We start from the raw sequence: 12,377 nt of genomic DNA on the forward strand, positions 1-12,377 counted from the left end.
AAACCGGCAGACAAGGGAGGCGCGGTGGTGGTTTGGCGCACCAATCTTTACACTGCTGAAGCTAGACGCTAACTTGCAGACACCTCCTCCTATTGCCCCCTTGACCATGACCCCACCTCCCACCACCAAACCATCATCTCCCAGATCATCCATAACCTCATCACCTCAGGAGATCTCTCATCCACCGCCTCCAACCTCATAGTGCCACAACCCCGCACCGCCCATACTACCTCATCAGATCTAAAAGAGGCATTTTGGATAGAGTGGTAATTTCTTGCTCCTGCCCATCTCACCCATCCTTGTGAAAGCATCCTTCTCCACCCTGTGTAAATATGGGAATTCTGCTACCTCAAGGTTTTCTCCTTTGAACCACCACCATTGTGCCTACTCTGCACAAAATAATCATGCTGACCATCTCTTGCCTTGTGCCAGATAAAAACAATTGGATGTGGTGCGAAGGACCTACTCGTGGATTTGTATGCCAGTAAAGAGGTGATCAACATATTTATTCACAGCTGAGTCACATCCAATTGCAGTTGAAAATGATATGTTTCATTGACTTTTCTAAACCTTGAAGTTATCGTTTAAATGAAGCTTCGTAATAAAACTGCTGCACTTGAAGTGGTGTGAGAGTGCGTGGTGCTAGGTTCTCACATTGTACTCAAGTCTCTTTTCAGTGAGTTTGCAGCTGATTTAAACTTCACCGTTTGTGCCAATCAAAAGTTATCCAGATAGTATTAATGCAAACTATACAACCGGTAGGTGCACAGATGGTTTGTTTCTCATGAATTAATTTTTACAAGCTTTGAGCTATCTCCATATCAATGAGTTGTGATAGTTCACTGGGATATTGTGCTGAAAGTGAAACCTAGAGTCGTCACGAAAGTGAAAATTTGATTGTCATCAAATTGCCCATTTTTTCCTGACTGTCTAATTTAGGTTAAAATAATATGCACAAAGGTTTTTATTATTAGAAACAGTACTTTTATTATAATCAATATTTTAAACCATATTCAGAAATAGACAATTTGTAGTGCTCATCCATAACTCTATAATTTAAACTTAAACTGGACCTTCACCAAAAATAGGACAAAGGACTGAGAGTCCTATTGATAGTATTTCTGTGCTCACTTTTATTGGCTTAGCGTTTTCTGTCATTTGGAATAAGGTGATTAAAAACACATAGCCAACTTCAGCAAAAATTAAAATTGCAATCTCACTTTCTGCTCATCAATAACTTTAATCTTCAATTCTTCACTCATCTGCTCCAGAGGAAAGTTCATTTGATCATTTAATATAAAGTAGATTTTCAATGAGAATTTTTTGCTCAAAAAAAACAATGCATGAGTTTTGCTTGTTTCAAACTTAATGTCCCATCAATAATATTGTGAGTGTTCATCGCTTTATTTATAGTCTGGAGAATTTGAGTTCCATTCTCACAGAGGTGGTTTGAGAACTCATAAGATATCTCGAAATAAAAGTGAATATTGGGAACAGTGATGTTGTGAAGTTGTTGTATTTCAATTCATAGAAAACAAATTCACACGCAAGCTACTGACCTTGAAGCAGAAATGCCTGCTACTCAGTAAGAGCGGGATGATGCATATGGGTCAGGAGGTTAGAAGAGAGTCTTTAAATGATAGAATTAAATAAATAGAATGCGTGTCTGACTTCTAGCTGCAACAATTAATTTCAGCGTATGGTCCACCAGTCAATCAAAACTGAAATATCACGCTAAATTGCAAAGAATTGGGATGAGGAATGCAGGAAATAGAACAGACCATTTAGTTCTTTTAGTTTCTTGATCGTTGAATGAGATGTCTGATCTGGGTCTTTGCTCCATTTATCCACTTTGATCGCATATGCTTTAATAACCTTACAGAACAAAAATCTAACTATCTGATTTAAAATTTTGAGTTGAAATCACCTCAGTGACTTTTCAAGGGGAAGCATAATAGAATCAATAATAAAGGGAATGAAGGTCTCTATTTTACATGATATGGAATCGCTTCCTCAGAACATATAAAATGCATGTGAATTAGGAGCAAGAATACATCACTTGGCCTCTTGTACCTGCTTAGCTATTCTCAAGATCATGTCTGATCTGATTACTCCATATTCCCATCTATCTCCGCCAAGCTTTAGAGCATAGAACATAGAAAAGTACAGCACAGTACAGGCCCTTCAGCCCACGATATTGTGCCGAGGATAAATCCTAATCTAAAATAAAATAACCTAACCCAAGCTCCCTTCAATTCATTGCAGTCCACATGCATGTCCAGCAGTCGCTTAAATGCCCCTAATGACTCTGCTTCCACCACCATCACTGGCAACGCATTCCATGCGCTTACAACTCTCTGTGTAAAGGACCTACCTCTGACATCTCCTCTATACCGTCCTCCTAACACCTTAAAACTATGACCCCTTGTGGCAGTCAATCCTGCCCTGGGGAAAGTCTCTGGCTATCGACTCTATCCAAGCCTCTTATCACCTTGTACATCTCGATCAGGTCACTTTTCTTCTCCAGAAAGAAGAGTCCAAGCTCAGTCAACCTCTCCTTGTATGACAAGCCCTCCAGTCCAGGCAGCCTCCTGGTAAACGTCCTTTGCACCCTCTCCAAAGCCTCCACATCTTTCCTATAATAGGGCGACCAGAACTGGACACAATATGCCAGGGCTCACCAGGGTTTTGTAGAGCTGCAGCAAAACCTCATGGATCTTAAACTTTCATCCACCTTTGCTTATCAAGAATTTATCCACTTATACCAGGAGTTGGGTCAGTTGAAATTTTCAAGGTGAATATTTCTATTGGTATCAAGGGATAGGGATCATGTGAAAATAAATGGAGTCATGGTGTGGATTAGCCATGATTTACAGTAATTAGTTAATGGGGCTGAATGGCCTTCTCCAGTTTCTGTGGAATGCTGTATCATTCGCATTGCATGTATTTGCTATGAATTCTTAAGAATTTAAGGTAGATTATTAAAATTAAATACAGTGTGGAAACAGGCTCTTTGGCCCAACAAGTCCACACTGACCCTCCAAAGAGCAACCCACCCAGACCCATTCCCCTTCACCTACAGGCAATTTAACATGGCCAATTCACTTAACCTGCACATCTTTGGACTGTGGGAAAAAAACAGAGCACCCGGAGGAAACCCACGCAGACACGGGGAGAATGTGCAAACTCCACACAGACAGTTGCCTGAAGGCGGGAATTGAACCTGGGTCCCTGGCGCTGTGAGGCAGCAGTGCTAACCACTGTGAAAATGCACAGACATAAAATGCACACTGATTTTTTGATAATAAATTGCAACTAATACTGTGCATTGGCAGTGGTTTTGTCAGTTATTATTCCATCAGAGAACAAAGAACAAAGAAAATTACAGCACAGGACAGGAATAGGCCCTTCAGTCTTCCAAGCCTGTGCTGAGTCAGATCCTCTATCTAAACTTTTGCTGATTTTCTAAGGATCTGTATCCCTCTACTTCCTGCCCATTCATGTACCTGTCTAGATATATCTTAAATGATGCTATCATACCTGCCTCTACCACCCCCGTTGGCAAGGTGTTCCAGGTACCTACCACCCTCTGCGTAAAGAACTTGCCATGCATATCTCCCTTAAACTTTTCCCTTCTCACCTTGAACTCGTGACCCCTTGTAATTGAGTCCTCCACTCTGGGAAAAAGTGTCTTGTAATCCACTCTGTCTATAACTCTCATGATTCTGTAGACCTAAATCAGGTCCCCCCTCAACCTCCGTTTTTCTAATGAAAATAATCCTAATCTACTCAGCTCTCTTCATAGCTAGCGCCCTCCATGCCAGACAACATGCTGGTGAACCTCCTGTGCACCCTCTCCAAAAGAATCCATATCCTTTTGGCAATGTGGTGACCAGAACTGTACACAGTATCCCAAATGTGGCCGAACCAAAGTCCTATACAAGTGTAACATGACCTGCCAACTCTTGTACTGAATAGCCCATTTGATGAAGGAAAGCATGCCGTATGGATTCTTGACCACTCTATTGACCTGCGTTGCCACTTTCAGGATACAATGGACCTGAACACCCAGATCTCTGTATATCAATTTCCCCCAGGGTTTTTCCATTTACCGTATACTATCAATGACGACCGTACAGCATTTTCCATTTGCATTCATCTCAAAGAAAAGAGCCTCCAAGAAATAGAACTTGTGCAGAAGGACCTGGTTGTCCTTGTGCATGATTCACAGGTGCAACAGGTAATCAAGAAAGCAAATGGAACTTTGTCCTTCATTGTAAAAGGGATCGAGTTTAAAACAGAAAGGTTATGTTGCAGCTGTATAGGGTGTTGGTGAGGTCACACCTGGAGTACTGTTTGGTCTCCTTACTGAGAAATGATGTACCGGCACTAGAGGGGGTGCACAGGAGGTTCAGTAGGTTAATTCTGAAGTTGAGGGGTTTGGCTTATGAGAAGATACTGAGTAGACTGGGATTATATTCATTGGAATTTAGAAGAATGAAGGGGAATCTTATAGAAATATAAAATTATGAAAGGAATAGATAAGATAGAAGGAGAGAGGATGTTTCTAATGGTGGGTGAAACTAGGACAAGAGGGCATAGCCTCAAAATTAGGAGCAGCAGATTTAGGACTGAACTAAGAAGGAACTTCTTCACCCAGAGGGTTGTGAATCTATGGAACACCCTGCCCAGTGAAGTAGTTGTGGCTTCCTAAGAAAATGCTTTTAAAGCTAAGATAAATAATTTTTGAGCAATAAATTAATTAAGGGTTACGGTGAGAGGGCGGGTAAGTGGAGCTGAGGCCATGAAAAGATCAGCCACAGCCTTGTTGAATGGCAGAGCAGGCTCAAAGGGCCAGATGGCCTACTCCTGATCCTAGTTCTTATGTTCTAACTTGGTACAGAATCTTGGTACAGAACTTGAGTTCCAAGTCATGGGTTTAAGTATCTTGGCAGATTCTTTGAGGACATAATTTTAACTGACCATTAGATTCCCAAGCACTGTGTTGTTTTGTTTAAAGTGCTATTTTTGAGGTGAGATATTAAACTGGGGCTCCCTCTGCTGTCTCAGGTGGACATAAATAATTCTCTGGCATGATTTGAAGAAGACCAATAGATTCCCTTAGTAAATTACATACAAGCACTGCAGTTGCTTGAGATCTGAAATAAGAACAGAAAGTGCTGGTGAAACTTAATAGGTCTGACAAAGTCGATGGAAACGAAACAGTGCAATGCTTTCAGTGCAGTATGACTCTACCTCAGAACTGTTCCAAGTTCCCTTGATGCTCTGGCCTGCACTTAACCCTCAATGAAAATTATTAACAAAAAAATCTGGTTGCTTATTTGTTTTGGAGCCTTTGCTGTATGCACCATTGGCTGCTGCATTTTCTAAATTACAGCAGTGACTACCCTTAAACAGCACTTAATAGTTGTAATGCATTTTGGAATATTTTGAGGTCATGAAAGATGCAACAAATTATAATCTTGCTTTCTCTCTCCTTTACCCCTTCCTTTCACTTTCCTTCTCAAGAAACCAAGTAGTAAGAGAAAATTGTGGTACCATTAAAAATGGATGTTAGGTCAGTTTCAAGTTCCCCTCCAAGCCACTCACCATCCTGGGTCAAAATCCTGAAATTCCCTCCGTAATGGCATTTTGGGTCAACCCACAGCAGGTGGACTGCAACGATTCAAAAGCAGCTCACCACCTTCTCAAGAGCAACTAGGAGCGGCAATAAATGCTGCCTACCTCAGGACACTCACATCCCACAAAATGAATTTTAAAAAAGGAGTAAAATCAACAATAAGGATATGATAGTCTTAATTAGCTAATACTTTACGTCTATTTTCATGATGGAGGAAGAGGACAAAATACTCAAAGCAATAAAAATAAAGTGATGATCTTGCTTGAATTAATAAAATTCAAAAGATAATGGAGAAAATAAAGAAACGTAAGAGAATTTAATGATTTTCACTCCAGAATTTTGAAAGAAATAGTAGACGTGTTTGTGATGATTTATTGTTGCTCCCTACATTCAAAAATTGTGCTTTAGGCTTGACGAATTCAATGCCACTTATTTAAGTGGGTGTGGTAGGGTGTGATGGGAAAACCTGATAACAAGGTTGGGTAAATTACTGGAATCCATCCTTAAAAACAATGTGTTTGAGCATTTGGTCAAGTAAGATTTGGTCAACAAAGTAAGATTGAATTGAATTTTTCAGCAGATAGATTGATGGTAGGTAAGGAATGTATATAGAAGTTGCCTTTATGGACCTTTAGATGGCATGAAATAAGAAACACTTGAAATTATTGGTAAAGCTGAATGCACCGAGGGGGTAGTATGATGATGTAAATTAGTGATTAATTGGGAGGTAGAAATAGAGAAGTATGGGAAAATTATTTGACTAGTTGGGTGGTTTTCCCTGGGATTCTGCATTTGTTCATAAGTTAGGTGAAGTAATGGAACTCTATTTATCCAAATTTGCAGGTGATACTAAGTTAGGACACACTGTTTATGACTTTGAAGGGACTAGAAAATTTTAAGGAACCAGTGACACAATGGCATTCAGAATAGGAAGATGTGCAGTCACCCTGTTTGGATCCATAAAGGCAAACTATGAATATTCCTTAATTGTGAGAGAAGGGACTGCGGAGGAGGAAAAGAATTGAAGTTTAAAAAAAACTACACAACTCACTAATAATGGTTTGAATATGTAACCAAAAATGCTAATGAAAACTGAATCATCATCTCCAAGGAAGCTGGACTACAAAAGTGACAAAGCGATGCATTTGTACAGCATAAAAATCAAAACCAGAGGAGAAGGATGTCATCCTTGTTCCTGAATGGACTGCCCTAAAAGGAGAAGAAGCTTTTTCTTTGAATACACTACTTTCAACTGTTGTATTACCTACATTGCAACAGTGAGCACACTTTAAAAGTAATTCATTAGCTGTGAAGTACTTTGGGCAAAGTCATGAAAGGCAGTTGCGGTTTAAATTCTTATTAATGGATCTACTTATAAACCTTTTTCATTTTCATTTATCTGATCTATAAAACATTTTAGCTGCTTTCTAATATCAAGGCCATTACATGAATTCAGGTTTCATAGAATTGTGTTTTCTTTAATTCTTTCATGGATGGACGTCTAACTGGTCCATCTGTTTGCACACTTCTGCTTGCAAGCTTGTCTTTCTTCTTATTTCAAGCTTTCTTCCACTCTGCTTTCAAACAAGATTTTATTGATTATTAATAATGTAATGGCATTGTGAAACTGTTCAGTAATGGCTGCATTACCACAGTTTCTGCAGCAACACAAGATCTTGAGGCAGCTCACTTGGTAACATAAAAAGAAATCCAGAAGTCTTTAATCAGCATATAATTGGTACAAGGATGGCAAAAGGAGTAGTGTGGATGTACTGTAAGAGGCAGGAGGATGGCTGAGGTACTAAGTGAGTGCTGCTCTTTACCAATGAAAAGAATATTGCTCAAATTACAGTGAAAGAAGGGACAATTGAGATACTGGATTACATGGAAGTTGTAAAGAAGGCATATGTGACAAGATGAGCATGCATGAAAATTGGATAATCACTAAGATCAGATTAGATATATCTAAGGATATTGAAGGAATGAAGAGAGGAAATTGCAGAGACGAGGATCTTCCATTACCCCTTAGACATAAGGGGTGTTCAGGATAAGTGGAGAATTTCCAATGTTATGCTATTGTTCAAAAGTTATGTACAAATAATCCGAGCAACTATAGGCAAGTCAGTATAGGCTTAATGATTGCAAAACCATTATTAGGGGCAAAATTAACAATCACTTGTACAAACATGGTTTCATTAAGGAAAGTATGGATTTACTAAACTTTAAAGAGTTTGTCTTGAAAAGGCAGTGGAGAGTGTTTGTGAGGGAATATGTTAACATGGTGCATATGCACTTTCAAAATGCATTTGATAAAATGTACCGATATACTTGCAAGCAAAGAGAGAGCCTATGAATACATAAGATTGTGGCAGCATGGATGTGAAATTGGCTGAGTGGCACTTAAAGTAGTAGTTATAAGACCCATAAGACCATAAGACATAGGAGTGGAAGTAAGGCCATTTGGCCCATTGAGTCCACTCCACCATTTAATCATGGCTGATGGACATTTCAATTCCACTTCCCCCGCACTCTCCCCATTGCCCTTAATTCCTTGCGAGATCAAGAATTGATCAATTTCTACCTTGAAGACATTTAACGTCCCAGCCTCCACTGTGCTCCATGGCAATGAATTCCACAAGCCCATCACTTTCTGGCTGAAGAAATATCTCCTCATTTCCATTCTAAATTGACCCCCTCTAATTCTAAGGTTGTGCCCACCGATCCTAGTCTCCCCGCCTAATGGAAACAACTTCCCAGCATCCACCCTTTCTAAGCCATGCATTATCTTGTAAGTTTCTATTAGATCTCCCCTCAACCTTCTAAACTCTGATGAATACAATTCCAGGATCCTTAGCTGTTCATCATATGTTAGGCTTACCATTCCAGGGATCATCCGTGTGAGTCTCCGCTGGGCACACTCCAGTGGCAGTATGTCCTTCCAGAGGTGTGGGGCCCAAAATTGGATGCAGTATTCTAAATGGGGCCTAACTAGAGCTTTATAAAGTCTCAGAAGCACATTGCTGCTTTTATATTCCAAGCCTCTTGAGATAAATGACATTACATTCACTTTCTTAATCACAGACTCAACCTGCATGTTAACCTTTAGAGAATCCTGGACTAGCACTCCCAGATCCCTTTGTACTTTGGCTTTATGAATTTTCTCACCATTTAGAAAATAGCACTTGCCTGTATTCTTTTTTCTAAAGTGCAAGACCTCACATTTGCTCATGTTGAATTTCATCAGCCATTTCCTGGATGACTCTCCTAAACTATCTAAATCTTTCTACAGCCTCCTCACCTCCTCAGTACTACCTGCCTATCCACCTAACTTCGTATCATCAGTAATCTTCATCAGAATACCCCCAGTCCCTTTATCAAGATCATTAATATATAAAGTGAACAGCTGTAGCCCCAACACTGAACCCTTCGGGACATGTCACCGGCTGTTATTCCGAAAAAGAATGTTTTATCCCAACTCTCTGCCTTAGTCAGACAGCCAATCCTCAATCCATGCCAGTAGCTCACCTCGAACACCATGGGTCCTCATCTTACTCAGCAGCCTCCCAAAACCTTATCAAAGGCCTTTTAGAAGTCTAGATAGACCACATCTGCTGGGTTTCCCGGTCTAACCACTTGTTACCTCTTCAAAGAATTCTAACAGGTTTGTCAGTCATGACCTCCCCTTAATAAATCCATGCTGACTTGTTCTAATTCGACCCTGCACTTCCAAGAATTTAGAAATCTCATTCTTAATAATGGATTCTAGAATTTTACCTACAACCGAGGTGAGACTAATCCGCTTATAATTTTCCATCTTTTGTCTTGATCCTTTCTTGAACAAAAGGGTTACAACAGCGATTTTCCAGTCATCTGGGACTTTCCCTGACTCCAGTGATTTTTGAAAGATCACAACCAATGCCTCGGCTATTTCCTAAGCCAACTCCCTCAGAACTCTAGGTTGTAGTCCTTTTATAATTTATCAATTTTTAGATATTTCAGTTTTTCTAGTGCTTTCTCTTTTATAATGGCTACCAAAATCAACTCTGCCCCCAACTCTCCCTAATTGTCGGGATATTACTCATGTCTTCCTCTGTGAAGACTGAGGCAAAGTACTTATTAAGTTCTTCAGCTATTTCCTTATCTCCCAGCAATAGCCTTCCTGCATCAATTTGGAGTGGCCCAATGTTTCCTTTGCCTCTCGTTTGTTTCTTTTGTATTGAAAGAAGCTTTTACTATCATTTCCAATATTACTGGCTCGCCTACCTTCATATTTGGTCCTCTCTTTCGGTTATTTCTCTCTTTGTTATTCTCTGTTTGTTTTTGTAGTCTTCCAATCTTCTGATTTCCCAGTGCTCTTGGCCACTTTATAGGCTCTCTCTCTCTTTTTCTTTGATACATTTCCTGACTTCCTTTTTCAGCCATAGCTGGCTAATCCCCCAGATAATCTTTCTTTTCTATGGAGTGAACCTCTGTACTGTGCCCTCAATTACACCCAGAAACTCCTGCCATTGTTGCTTTACTGTCTTCCCCGCTAGGCTCTGCTTCCAGTCAATTTTCATCAGTTCCTCTCCCATTCCCCTGTAATTACCTATATTTAACTGTAATGCCATTACATCCGATTTTGCCTTCTCTCTTTCAAACTGCAGATTGAAATCTACCACGTTATCATCGCTGCCTCCTAAGTGTTCCCTTACTTTAAGATCTTTTATAAAGTCTGGCTCATTGCATTGTACTAAGTCCAGAATAACCTGCTCCCTTGTGGGCTCCATCACAAACTGTTCCAAAAAGCCATCCTGTAAGCATTCCATGAATTCCCTTTCTTTGGATCCAGCGGCAACATTATTCACCCAGTCCACCTGCATACTGAAGTCCCCCATGATCTTGCCTTTTTTTAAGATTACTTAGCGTGTGGAAACAGGCCCTTCGGTCCTACAAGTCCACACCAACCCGCCGAAGTGCAACCCACCCAGACCCATTCCCCTACATTTACCCCTGCCCCTAACACTATAGGCAATTTAACATGGCCAATTCACCTAACCTGCACATTTTTGGACTGTGGGAGGAAACTGGAGCACGCGGAGGAAACCCACGCAGAATGTGCAAACTCCACACAGTCAGTCGCCTGAGGCGGGAATTGAACCCGGGTCGCTGGTGCTGTGAGGCATCAGTGCTAACCACTGTGCCACTGTGCCGCCCACATGCCCTATCTGTTTCCTGATACATCTTGCGCCCCTGGTCCTGACCACTGCTGGGAGGTCCGTACGTAACTCCCATTATGGTTTTTTTGCCTTTGGGGTTCCTCAACTCCACCCACACAGACTCCACATCATCTGACCCTATGTCATTCAATGCCATAGATTTAATTTTATTCTTAACTAACAAGGCACCCAGTGCCCTCTGCCCACCTCCCTGTCTTTTCGATAATTTGTAAGTCCTTGAATGTTATAATTTCCAGTCCTGAACCTCCGCAACCACGTCTCTGTGATGCCTACAACAATATGATCATTCACGATGATTTGTGCCTATTTTGTTAAGAATATTACGAGCATTCAGGTAAAGCGCCTTAATGCTAATTTTCATATCCTCATGATTTCCAAAATCGCTCCTAATATGTCCTAAGTTATCCTTCTTTTTGCTTCATTCCTAGTCTGCCTTGGACATCAACCTTGCACACATGCTAACCTAATTATGAATAGTTATTTGTCCAACTTGGGGCAAGTATACTCTGTCAATGGTAGGACCCTTTTCTTGATGTACATTAATGGTTTAGAATTTGGTGCGCAGAGAATAATTTCAAAATTTGAGATGACACAAAAATCAGAAGCATGCGGACTGAGAGGTGGACAGGGATATGGTACATGGACAGGATGTTGGAATGGGTGACTCGGTGGCAGTTGGAATTTAATGCAAAGAGATGTGAAGTGATTAATTTTGACAGGAAGCACACGGAGATGCAATATCGATCCAATGCTACAATTGTAAAGGAGTTGCAGGAGCAGAGGGACCTGGGAATTTGTACACAAATCACTGAAAGCGCAGGACAAGTAGAGAAAGCAATTAATGAAGCATTAGGAATCCTGAACTTTATAAACAGGAGTATTAAAAAATAAAAATAAGGAAATTATGCTGAATATTTATAAAGCACTGGTTTGGCCTCAGAAGGAATACTGTCTCCAATTCTGCTCATCACATTTTAGAAAAGATTCAAATGTGTTGGAGAGGATGCAGAAAATATTTGCGAGAACAGTACCAGGGATGAGGAACTTGGTGGATTTATTGAGAGGTTGGGCTAATGTTAACGGAATCACATCTTTGCTTAAAAACTACCCAGTTCTTTCTTGGCCCAACCTGATTGTGTACCAGGTTTAATTAAAATCAGTGCATTCGTTTTTGAGACATATTGTTTATATTATTTACAAGCTGGAATTAAGCAATGGAAAAATTACTTCTGCCTACTTTCAGAGGCCGGAGTAATGATCTAATTTGGTTCATTTGATCTCAGAAGGAGTGATGGGCGTTATCTATTAAGAGATATTTCTAACCTATGGTTGGTAGAGGGTCACTGTTTGATGGTCTGAGTTTCTATACAGAGACTTGTATGGATGCTTGTGAGCAAATGATTGGACTTGGCAACGTTGTAACTTAACACCAAAAAGCCTGCTTGCACCAACTTCCTGGAGAACGTACAATGGGCTTCTCCCAACTTGAAATTATATGTGAGGAGGGCTGTGTGGTT

The 12,377-nt window shown here is 40.4% G+C and overlaps 1 protein-coding gene across 4 annotated transcripts in view; it reads left to right on the plus strand.

Moving 5' to 3' along the window:
- LOC122548600 (CUB and sushi domain-containing protein 1-like) overlaps nt 1-12,377 on the plus strand; it is a 2,407,075-nt gene that overhangs the window by 87,372 nt on the left and 2,307,326 nt on the right. The window lies entirely within an intron of this gene.

This window comes from Chiloscyllium plagiosum, unplaced genomic scaffold, assembly GCF_037043375.1.
Source record: "Chiloscyllium plagiosum isolate Xiang-an unplaced genomic scaffold, Cpla_swu_hap1 HiC_scaffold_3, whole genome shotgun sequence".
Classification (NCBI taxonomy): domain Eukaryota; kingdom Metazoa; phylum Chordata; class Chondrichthyes; order Orectolobiformes; family Hemiscylliidae; genus Chiloscyllium; species Chiloscyllium plagiosum.